This window comes from Garra rufa, unplaced genomic scaffold, assembly GCF_049309525.1.
Source record: "Garra rufa unplaced genomic scaffold, GarRuf1.0 hap1_unplaced_002, whole genome shotgun sequence".
NCBI classification, from domain to species: Eukaryota; Metazoa; Chordata; class Actinopteri; order Cypriniformes; family Cyprinidae; genus Garra; species Garra rufa.
The window spans coordinates 2,000,793-2,013,291 of record NW_027394277.1 but is presented as its reverse complement, the minus strand read 5'-3'; positions in this window follow the sequence as shown (position 1 = coordinate 2,013,291).

Here is a 12,499-nt window from a genome sequence, read left to right as displayed (position 1 = left end):
TTGTGAGTTTAAGTTATCCATTTTTGAGAAAGAAAGCCTGAATTATGAGTTTATATTGCAATTCTGGCTTTATTTCTCACAATTGTGAGTATATATCATCAATTTTTTGAGAAAGAAAGCCTGAATTCTGAGTTTATATTTCAATTCTGGCTTATAAACTCACAATTGTAAGTTTATTTCATCCATTTTTGAGAAAGAAAGCCTGAATTATGAGTTTATATTGCAATTCTGGCTTTAATGCTCAAAATTGTAAGTTTATATCATCCATTTTTGAGAAAGAAAGTCTGAATTATGAGTTTATATTGCAATTCTGGCTTTATTTCTCACAATTGTGAGTATATATCATCCATTTCTGAGAAAGAAAGCCTGAATTGTGAGTTTATATTGCAATTCTGGCTTTAATGCTCACAATTGTAAGTTTATATCATCCATTTTTGAGAAAGAAAGCCTTAATTATGAGTTTATATTGCAATTCTGGCTTTATTTCTCACAATTGTGAGTTTAAGTTATCCATTTTTGAGAAAGAAAGCCTGAATGATGAGTTTATATTGCAATTCTGGCTTTATTTCTCACAATTGTGAGTTTAAGTTATCCATTTTTGAGAAAGAAAGCCTGAATTATGAGTTTATATTGCAATTCTGGCTTTATTTCTCACAATTGTGAGTATATATCATCAATTTTTTGAGAAAGAAAGCCTGAATTCTGAGTTTATTTTTCAATTCTGGCTTATAAACTCACAATTGTAAGTTTATTTCATCCATTTTTGAGAAAGAAAGCCTGAATTATGAGTTTATATTGCAATTCTGGCTTTAATGCTCACAACTGGAAGTTTATATCATCCATTTTTGAGAAAGAAAGCCTCAATTATGAGTTTATATTGCAATTCTGGCTTTATTTCTCACAACTGTGAGTATATATCATCCATTTCTGAGAAAGAAAGCCTGAATTATGAGTTTATATTGCAATTCTGGCTTTATTTCTCACAATTGTGAGTTTAAGTTATCCATTTTTGAGAAAGAAAGCCTGAATTATGAGTTTATATTGCAATTCTGGCTTTATTTCTCACAATTGTGAGTATATATCATCAATTTTTTGAGAAAGAAAGCCTGAATTCTGAGTTTATATTGCAATTCTGGCTTATAAACTCACAATTGTAAGTTTATTTCATCCATTTTTGAGAAAGAAAGCCTGAATTATGAGTTTATATTGCAATTCTGGCTTTAATGCTCACAATTGTAAGTTTATATCATCCATTTTTGAGAAAGGAAGTCTGAATTATGAGTTTATATTGCAATTCTGGCTTTATTTCTCACAATTGTGAGTATATATCATCCATTTCTGAGAAAGAAAGCCTGAATTGTGAGTTTATATTGCAATTCTGGCTTTAATGCTCACAATTGTAAGTTTATATCATCCATTTTTGAGAAAGAAAGCCTTAATTATGAGTTTATATTGCAATTCTGGCTTTATTTCTCACAATTGTGAGTTTAAGTTATCCATTTTTGAGAAAGAAAGCCTGAATGATGAGTTTATATTGCAATTCTGGCTTTATTTCTCACAATTGTGAGTTTAAGTTATCCATTTTTGAGAAAGAAAGCCTGAATTCTGAGTTTATATTTCAATTCTGGCTTATAAACTCACAATTGTAAGTTTATTTCATCCATTTTTGAGAAAGAAAGCCTGAATTATGAGTTTATATTGCAATTCTGGCTTTAATGCTCACAACTGGAAGTTTATATCATCCATTTTTGAGAAAGAAAGCCTCAATTATGAGTTTATATTGCAATTCTGGCTTTAATGCTCACAACTGGAAGTTTATATCATCCATTTTTGAGAAAGAAAGCCTGAATTATGAGTTTATATTGCAATTCTGGCTTTATTTCTCACAATTGTGAGTATATATCATCAATTTTTTGAGAAAGAAAGCCTGAATTCTGAGTTTATATTGCAATTCTGGCTTATAAACTCACAATTGTAAGTTTATTTCATCCATTTTTGAGAAAGAAAGCCTGAATTATGAGTTTATATTGCAATTCAGGCTTTATTTCTCACAATTGTGAGTTTATGTTATCCATTTTTTAGAAAGAAAGTCTGAATTATGAGTTTATATTGCAATTCTGGCTTTATTTCTCACAATTGTGAGTATATATCATCAATTTTTTGAGAAAGAAAGCCTGAATTCTGAGTTAATTTTGCAACTCTGGCTTTAATGCTCACAATTGTAAGTTTATTTCATCCATTTTTGAGAAAGAAAGCCTGAATTATGAGTTTATATTGCAATTCTGGCTTTAATGCTCACAACTGGAAGTTTATATCATCCATTTTTGAGAAAGAAAGCCTTAATTATGAGTTTATATTGCAATTCTGGCTTTATTTCTCACAATTGTGAGTTTAAGTTATCCATTTTTGAGAAAGAAAGCCTGAATGATGAGTTTATATTGCAATTCTGGCTTTATTTCTCACAATTGTGAGTTTAAGTTATCCATTTTTGAGAAAGAAAGCCTGAATTATGAGTTTATATTGCAATTCTGGCTTTATTTCTCACAATTGTGAGTATATATCATCAATTTTTTGAGAAAGAAAGCCTGAATTCTGAGTTTATATTTCAATTCTGGCTTATAAACTCACAATTGTAAGTTTATTTCATCCATTTTTGAGAAAGAAAGCCTGAATTATGAGTTTATATTGCAATTCTGGCTTTAATGCTCACAACTGGAAGTTTATATCATCCATTTTTGAGAAAGAAAGCCTCAATTATGAGTTTATATTGCAATTCTGGCTTTATTTCTCACAACTGTGAGTATATATCATCCATTTCTGAGAAAGAAAGCCTGAATTATGAGTTTATATTGCAATTCTGGCTTTAATGCTCACAACTGGAAGTTTATATCATCCATTTTTGAGAAAGAAAGCCTCAATTATGAGTTTATATTGCAATTCTGGCTTTATTTCTCACAACTGTGAGTCATCCATTTCTGAGAAAGAAAGCCTGAATTATGAGTTTATATTGCAATTCTGGCTTTATTTCTCACAATTGTGAGTTTAAGTTATCCATTTTTGAGAAAGAAAGCCTGAATTATGAGTTTATATTGCAATTCTGGCTTTATTTCTCACAATTGTGAGTATATATCATCAATTTTTTGAGAAAGAAAGCCTGAATTCTGAGTTTATATTGCAATTCTGGCTTATAAACTCACAATTGTAAGTTTATTTCATCCATTTTTGAGAAAGAAAGCCTGAATTATGAGTTTATATTGCAATTCAGGCTTTATTTCTCACAATTGTGAGTTTATGTTATCCATTTTTGAGAAAGAAAGTCTGAATTATGAGTTTATATTGCAATTCTGGCTTTATTTCTCACAATTGTGAGTATATATCATCAATTTTTTGAGAAAGAAAGCCTGAATTCTGAGTTAATTTTGCAATTCTGGCTTTAATGCTCACAATTGTAAGTTTATATCATCCATTTTTGAGAAAGAAAGCCTCAATTATGAGTTTATATTGCAATTCTGGCTTTAATGCTCACAATTGTGAGTATATATCATCAATTTTTTGAGAAAGAAAGCCTGAATTATGAGTTTATATTGCAATTCAGGCTTTATTTCTCACAATTGTAAGTTTATATCATCCATTTTTGAGAAAGAAAGCCTGAATTATGAGTTTATATTGCAATTCTGGCTTTATTTCTCACAATTGTGAGCATGTATCATCAATTTTTTTGAGAAAGAAAGCCTGAATTATGAGTTTATATTGCAATTCTGGCTTATAAACTCACAATTGTAAGTTTATTTCATCCATTTTTGAGAAAGAAAGCCTGAATTATGAGTTTATATTGCAATTCTGGCTTTAATGCTCACAACTGTAAGTTTATATCATCCATTTTTGAGAAAGAAAGTCTGAATTATGAGTTTATATTGCAATTCTGGCTTTATTTCTCACAATTGTGAGTATATATCATCCATTTCTGAGAAAGAAAGCCTGAATTGTGAGTTTATATTGCAATTCTGGCTTTAATGCTCACAATTGTAAGTTTATATCATCCATTTTTGAGAAAAAAAGCCTTAATTATGAGTTTATATTGCAATTCTGGCTTTATTTCTCACAATTGTGAGTTTAAGTTATCCATTTTTGAGAAAGAAAGCCTGAATGATGAGTTTATATTGCAATTCTGGCTTTATTTCTCACAATTGTGAGTATATATCATCAATTTTTTGAGAAAGAAAGCCTGAATTATGAGTTTATATTGCAATTCTGGCTTATAAACTCACAATTGTAAGTTTATTTCATCCATTTTTGAGAAAGAAAGCCTGAATTATGAGTTTATATTGCAATTCTGGCTTTAATGCTCACAATTGTAAGTTTATATCATCCATTTTTGAGAAAGAAAGTCTTAATTATGAGATTATATTGCAATTCTGGCTTTATTTCTCACAACTGTGAGAATATATCATCCATTTTTGAGAAAGAAAGCCTGAATTATGAGTTTATATTGCAATTCTGGCTTTATTTCTCACAATTGTGAGTTTATGTTATCTATTTTTGTGAAAGAAAGCCTGAATTATGAGTTTATATTGCAATTCTGGCTTAATTTCTCACAATTGTGAGTATATATCATCAATTTTTTGAGAAAGAAAGCCTGAATTATGAGTTTATATTGCAATTCTGGCTTTATTTCTCACAATTGTGAGTATATATCATCAATTTTTTGAGAAAGAAAGCCTGAATTCTGAGTTAATTTTGCAATTCTGGCTTTAATGCTCACAATTGTAAGTTTATATCATCCATTTTTGAGAAAGAAAGCCTCAATTATGAGTTTATATTGCAATTCTGGCTTTAATGCTCACAATTGTGAGTATATATCATCAATTTTTTGAGAAAGAAAGCCTGAATTATGAGTTTATATTGCAATTCAGGCTTTATTTCTCACAATTGTAAGTTTATATCATCCATTTTTGAGAAAGAAAGCCTGAATTATGAGTTTATATTGCAATTCTGGCTTTATTTCTCACAATTGTGAGCATGTATCATCAATTTTTTTGAGAAAGAAAGCCTGAATTATGAGTTTATATTGCAATTCTGGCTTATAAACTCACAATTGTAAGTTTATTTCATCCATTTTTGAGAAAGAAAGCCTGAATTATGAGTTTATATTGCAATTCTGGCTTTAATGCTCACAACTGTAAGTTTATATCATCCATTTTTGAGAAAGAAAGTCTGAATTATGAGTTTATATTGCAATTCTGGCTTTATTTCTCACAATTGTGAGTATATATCATCCATTTCTGAGAAAGAAAGCCTGAATTGTGAGTTTATATTGCAATTCTGGCTTTAATGCTCACAATTGTAAGTTTATATCATCCATTTTTGAGAAAGAAAGCCTTAATTATGAGTTTATATTGCAATTCTGGCTTTATTTCTCACAATTGTGAGTTTAAGTTACCCATTTTTGAGAAAGAAAGCCTGAATGATGAGTTTATATTGCAATTCTGGCTTTATTTCTCACAATTGTGAGTATATATCATCAATTTTTTGAGAAAGAAAGCCTGAATTATGAGTTTATATTGCAATTCTGGCTTATAAACTCACAATTGTAAGTTTATTTCATCCATTTTTGAGAAAGAAAGCCTGAATTATGAGTTTATATTGCAATTCTGGCTTTAATGCTCACAATTGTAAGTTTATATCATCCATTTTTGAGAAAGAAAGTCTTAATTATGAGATTATATTGCAATTCTGGCTTTATTTCTCACAACTGTGAGAATATATCATCCATTTTTGAGAAAGAAAGCCTGAATTATGAGTTTATATTGCAATTCTGGCTTTATTTCTCACAATTGTGAGTTTATGTTATCTATTTTTGTGAAAGAAAGCCTGAATTATGAGTTTATATTGCAATTCTGGCTTAATTTCTCACAATTGTGAGTATATATCATCAATTTTTTGAGAAAGAAAGCCTGAATTATGAGTTTATATTGCAATTCAGGCTTTATTTCTCACAATTGTGAGTTTATGTTATCTATTTTTGTGAAAGAAAGCCTGAATTATGAGTTTATATTGCAATTCTGGCTTAATTTCTCACAATTGTGAGTATATATCATCAATTTTTTGAGAAAGAAAGCCTGAATTATGAGTTTATATTGCAATTCAGGCTTTATTTCTCACAATTGTAAGTTTATATCATCCATTTTTGAGAAAGAAAGCCTGAATTATGAGTTTATATTGCAATTCTGGCTTTATTTCTCACAATTGTAAGTTTATTTCATCCATTTTTGAGAAAGAAAGCCTGAATTATGAGTTTATATTGCAATTCAGGCTTTATTTCTCACAATTGTGAGTATATATCATCAATTTTTTGAGAAAGAAAGCCTGAATTATGAGTTTATATTGCATTTCTGGCTTATAAACTCACAATTGTAAGTTTATTTCATCCATTTTTGAGAAAGAAAGCCTGAATTATGAGTTTATATTGCAATTCTGGCTTTAATGCACACAATTGTAAGTTTATATCATCCATTTTTGAGAAAGAAAGTCTTAATTATGAGATTATATTGCAATTCTGGCTTTATTTCTCACAACTGTGAGAATATATCATCCATTTTTGAGAAAGAAAGCCTGAATTATGAGTTTATATTGCAATTCTGGCTTTATTTCTCACAATTGTGAGTTTATGTTATCCATTTTTGTGAAAGAAAGCCTGAATTATGAGTTTATATTGCAATTCTGGCTTAATTTCTCACAATTGTGAGTATATATCATCAATTTTTTGAGAAAGAAAGCCTGAATTATGAGTTTATATTGCAATTCAGGCTTTATTTCTCACAATTGTAAGTTTATATCATCTATTTTTGAGAAAGAAAGCCTGAATTATGAGTTTATATTGCAATTCTGGCTTTATTTCTCACAATTGTGAGCATGTATCATCAATTTTTTGAGAAAGAAAGCCTGAATTATGAGTTTATATTGCAATTCTGGCTTATAAACTCACAATTGTAAGTTTATTTCATCCATTTTTGAGAAAGAAAGCCTGAATTATGAGTTTATATTGCAATTCTGGCTTTAATGCTCACAATTGTAAGTTTATATCATCCATTTTTGAGAAAGAAAGTCTGAATTATGAGTTTATATTGCAATTCTGGCTTTATTTCTCACAATTGTGAGTATATATCATCCATTTCTGAGAAAGAAAGCCTGAATTGTGAGTTTATATTGCAATTCTGGCTTTAATGCTCACAATTGTAAGTTTATATCATCCATTTTTGAGAAAGAAAGCCTTAATTATGAGTTTATATTGCAATTCTGGCTTTATTTCTCACAATTGTGAGTTTAAGTTATCCATTTTTGAGAAAGAAAGCCTGAATGATGAGTTTATATTGCAATTCTGGCTTTATTTCTCACAATTGTGAGTATATATCATCAATTTTTTGAGAAAGAAAGCCTGAATTCTGAGTTTATATTTCAATTCTGGCTTATAAACTCACAATTGTAAGTTTATTTCATCCATTTTTGAGAAAGAAAGCCTGAATTATGAGTTTATATTGCAATTCTGGCTTTAATGCTCACAACTGGAAGTTTATATCATCCATTTTTGAGAAAGAAAGCCTCAATTATGAGTTTATATTGCAATTCTGGCTTTAATGCTCACAACTGGAAGTTTATATCATCCATTGTTGAGAAAGAAAGCCTGAATTATCAGTTCATATTGCAATTCTGGCTTTATTTCTCACAACTGTGAGTATATATCATCCATTTCTGAGAAAGAAAGCCTGAATTATGAGTTTATATTGCAATTCTGGCTTTATTTCTCACAATTGTGAGTTTATATTATCCATTTTTGTCAAAGTAAGCCTAAATTATGAGTTTATATTGCAATTATGGCTTTATTTCTCACAATTGTGAGTATATATCATCCATTTCTGAGAAAGAAAGCCTGAATTATGAGTTAATTTTGCAATTCTGGCTTTAATGCTCACAATTGTAAGTTTATATCATCCATTTTTGAGAAAGAAAGCCTCAATTATGAGTTTATATTGCAATTCTGGCTTTAATGCTCACAATTGTAAGTTTATATCATCCATTTTTGAGAAAGAAAGCCTCAATTATGAGTTTATATTGCAATTCTAGCTTTAATGCTCACAACTGGAAGTTTATATCATCCATTGTTGAGAAAGAAAGCCTGAATTATCAGTTCATATTGCAATTCTGGCTTTATTTCTCACAACTGTGAGTATATATCATCCATTTCTGAGAAAGAAAGCCTGAATTATGAGTTTATATTGCAATTCTGGCTTTATTTCTCACAATTGTGAGTTTATGTTATCCATTTTTGTCAAAGTAAGCCTAAATTATGAGTTTATATTGCAATTCTGGCTTTATTTCTCACAATTGTGAGTATATATCATCCATTTCTGAGAAAGAAAGCCTGAACTATGAGTTAATTTTGCAATTCTGGCTTTGTTTCTCACAATTGTGAGGACATATCATCCATTTTTGAGAAAGAAAGCCGGAAATATGGGTTTAAATTGCAATTCTGGCTTTATTGCTCACAATTGCGGGTTTATATCATCCATTCCTGAGAAAGAAAGCCTGAATTATGAGTTCATATTGCAATTCTGGCTTTATTTCTCACAATTGTGAGTATATATATGACCCATTTCTGAGAAAGAAAGCCTGAATTATAAAAATTATATTGCAATTCTGGCTTTATTTCTGACAATTGTGAGTATATATCATCCATTTCTGAGAAAGAAAGCCTGAATTATGAGTTTATATTGCAATTATGGCTTTATTTCTCACAATTGTGAGTTTATGTTATCCAATTTTGAGAAAGAAAGCCTAAATTATGAGTTTATATTGTAATTCTGGCTTTATTGCTCACAATTGCTAGGTTATATCATCCATTTCTGAGAAAGAAAGCCTGAATTATGAGTTTATATTGCAATTCTGGCTTTATTTCTCACAATTGTGAGTATATATCACCCATTTCTGAGAAAGAAAGCCTGAATTATGAGTTTATATTGCAATTCTGGCTTTATTTCTCACAATTGTGAGTATATATCATCCACTTCTGAGAAAGAAAGCCTGAATTATGAGTTTATTTTGCAATTCTGGCTTTAATGCTCACAATTGTAAGTTTATATCATCCATTGTTGAGAAAGAAAGCCTGAATTATCAGTTCATATTGCAATTCTGGCTTTACTTCTCACAATTGTGAGTATATATCATCAATTTTTTGAGAAAGAAAGCCTGAATTATGAGTTTATATTGCAATTCAGGCTTTATTTCTCACAATTGTAAGTTTATTTCATCCATTTTTGAGAAAGAAAGCCTGAATTATGAGTTTATATTGCAATTCTGGCTTTATTTCTCACAATTGTGAGCATGTATCATCAATTTTTTGAGAAAGAAAGCCTGAATTATGAGTTTATATTGCAATTCTGGCTTATAAACTCACAATTGTAAGTTTATTTCATCCATTTTTGAGAAAGAAAGCCTGAATTATGAGTTTATATTGCAATTCTGGCTTTAATGCTCACAATTGTAAGTTTATTTCATCCATTTTTGAGAAAGAAAGTCTGAATTATGAGTTTATATTGCAATTCTGGCTTTATTTCTCACAATTGTGAGTATATATCATCCATTTCTGAGAAAGAAAGCCTGAATTGTGAGTTTATATTGCTATTCTGGCTTTAATGCTCACAATTGTAAGTTTATATCATCCATTTTTGAGAAAGAAAGCCTTAATTATGAGTTTATATTGCAATTCTGGCTTTATTTCTCACAATTGTGAGTTTAAGTTATCCATTTTTGAGAAAGAAAGCCTGAATTATGAGTTTATATTGCAATTCTGGCTTTATTTCTCACAATTGTGAGTTTAAGTTATCCATTTTTGAGAAAGAAAGCCTGAATTATGAGTTTATATTGCAATTCTGGCTTTATTTCTCACAATTGTGAGTATATATCATCAATTTTTTGAGAAAGAAAACCTGAATTCTGAGTTTATATTGCAATTCTGGCTTATAAACTCACAATTGTAAGTTTATTTCATCCATTTTTGAGAAAGAAAGCCTGAATTATGAGTTTATATTGCAATTCAGGCTTTATTTCTCACAATTGTGAGTATATATCATCAATTTTTTGAGAAAGAAAGCCTGAATTATGAGTTTATATTGCATTTCTGGCTTATAAACTCACAATTGTAAGTTTATTTCATCCATTTTTGAGAAAGAAAGCCTGAATTATGAGTTTATATTGCAATTCTGGCTTTAATGCACACAATTGTAAGTTTATATCATCCATTTTTGAGAAAGAAAGTCTTAATTATGAGATTATATTGCAATTCTGGCTTTATTTCTCACAACTGTGAGAATATATCATCCATTTTTGAGAAAGAAAGCCTGAATTATGAGTTTATATTGCAATTCTGGCTTTATTTCTCACAATTGTGAGTTTATGTTATCCATTTTTGTGAAAGAAAGCCTGAATTATGAGTTTATATTGCAATTCTGGCTTAATTTCTCACAATTGTGAGTATATATCATCAATTTTTTGAGAAAGAAAGCCTGAATTATGAGTTTATATTGCAATTCTGGCTTTATTTCTCACAATTGTGAGCATGTATCATCAATTTTTTGAGAAAGAAAGCCTGAATTATGAGTTTATATTGCAATTCTGGCTTATAAACTCACAATTGTAAGTTTATTTCATCCATTTTTGAGAAAGAAAGCCTGAATTATGAGTTTATATTGCAATTCTGGCTTTAATGCTCACAATTGTAAGTTTATATCATCCATTTTTGAGAAAGAAAGCCTAAATTATGAGTTTATATTGTAATTCTGGCTTTATTGCTCACAATTGCTAGGTTATATCATCCATTTCTGAGAAAGAAAGCCTGAATTATGAGTTTATATTGCAATTATGGCTTTATTTCTCACAATTGTGAGTATATATCACCCATTTCTGAGAAAGAAAGCCTGAATTATGAGTTTATATTGCAATTCTGGCTTTAATGCTCACAATTGTAAGTTTATATCATCCATTGTTGAGAAAGAAAGCCTGAATTATCAGTTCATATTGCAATTCTGGCTTTACTTCTCACAATTGTGAGTATATATCATCAATTTTTTGAGAAAGAAAGCCTGAATTATGAGTTTATATTGCAATTCAGGCTTTATTTCTCACAATTGTAAGTTTATTTCATCCATTTTTGAGAAAGAAAGCCTGAATTATGAGTTTATATTGCAATTCTGGCTTTATTTCTCACAACTGTGAGAATATATCATCCATTTTTGAGAAAGAAAGCCTGAATTATGAGTTTATATTGCAATTCTGGCTTTATTTCTCACAATTGTGAGTTTATGTTATCCATTTTTGTGAAAGAAAGCCTGAATTATGAGTTTATATTGCAATTCTGGCTTAATTTCTCACAATTGTGAGTATATATCATCAATTTTTTGAGAAAGAAAGCCTGAATTATGAGTTTATATTGCAATTCTGGCTTTAATGCTCACAATTGTAAGTTTATATCATCCATTTTTGAGAAAGAAAGCCTAAATTATGAGTTTATATTGTAATTCTGGCTTTATTGCTCACAATTGCTAGGTTATATCATCCATTTCTGAGAAAGAAAGCCTGAATTATGAGTTTATATTGCAATTATGGCTTTATTTCTCACAATTGTGAGTATATATCACCCATTTCTGAGAAAGAAAGCCTGAATTATGAGTTTATATTGCAATTCTGGCTTTAATGCTCACAATTGTAAGTTTATATCATCCATTGTTGAGAAAGAAAGCCTGAATTATCAGTTCATATTGCAATTCTGGCTTTACTTCTCACAATTGTGAGTATATATCATCAATTTTTTGAGAAAGAAAGCCTGAATTATGAGTTTATATTGCAATTCAGGCTTTATTTCTCACAATTGTAAGTTTATTTCATCCATTTTTGAGAAAGAAAGCCTGAATTATGAGTTTATATTGCAATTCTGGCTTTATTTCTCACAACTGTGAGAATATATCATCCATTTTTGAGAAAGAAAGCCTGAATTATGAGTTTATATTGCAATTCTGGCTTTATTTCTCACAATTGTGAGTTTATGTTATCCATTTTTGTGAAAGAAAGCCTGAATTATGAGTTTATATTGCAATTCTGGCTTAATTTCTCACAATTGTGAGTATATATCATCAATTTTTTGAGAAAGAAAGCCTGAATTATGAGTTTATATTGCAATTCAGGCTTTATTTCTCACAATTGTAAGTTTATATCATCCATTTTTGAGAAAGAAAGCCTGAATTATGAGTTTATATTGCAATTCTGGCTTTATTTCTCACAATTGTGAGCATGTATCATCAATTTTTTGAGAAAGAAAGCCTGAATTATGAGTTTATATTGCAATTCTGGCTTATAAACTCACAATTGTAAGTTTATTTCATCCATTTTTGAGAAAGAAAGCCTGAATTATGAGTTTATATTGCAATTCTGACTTTAATGCTCACAATTG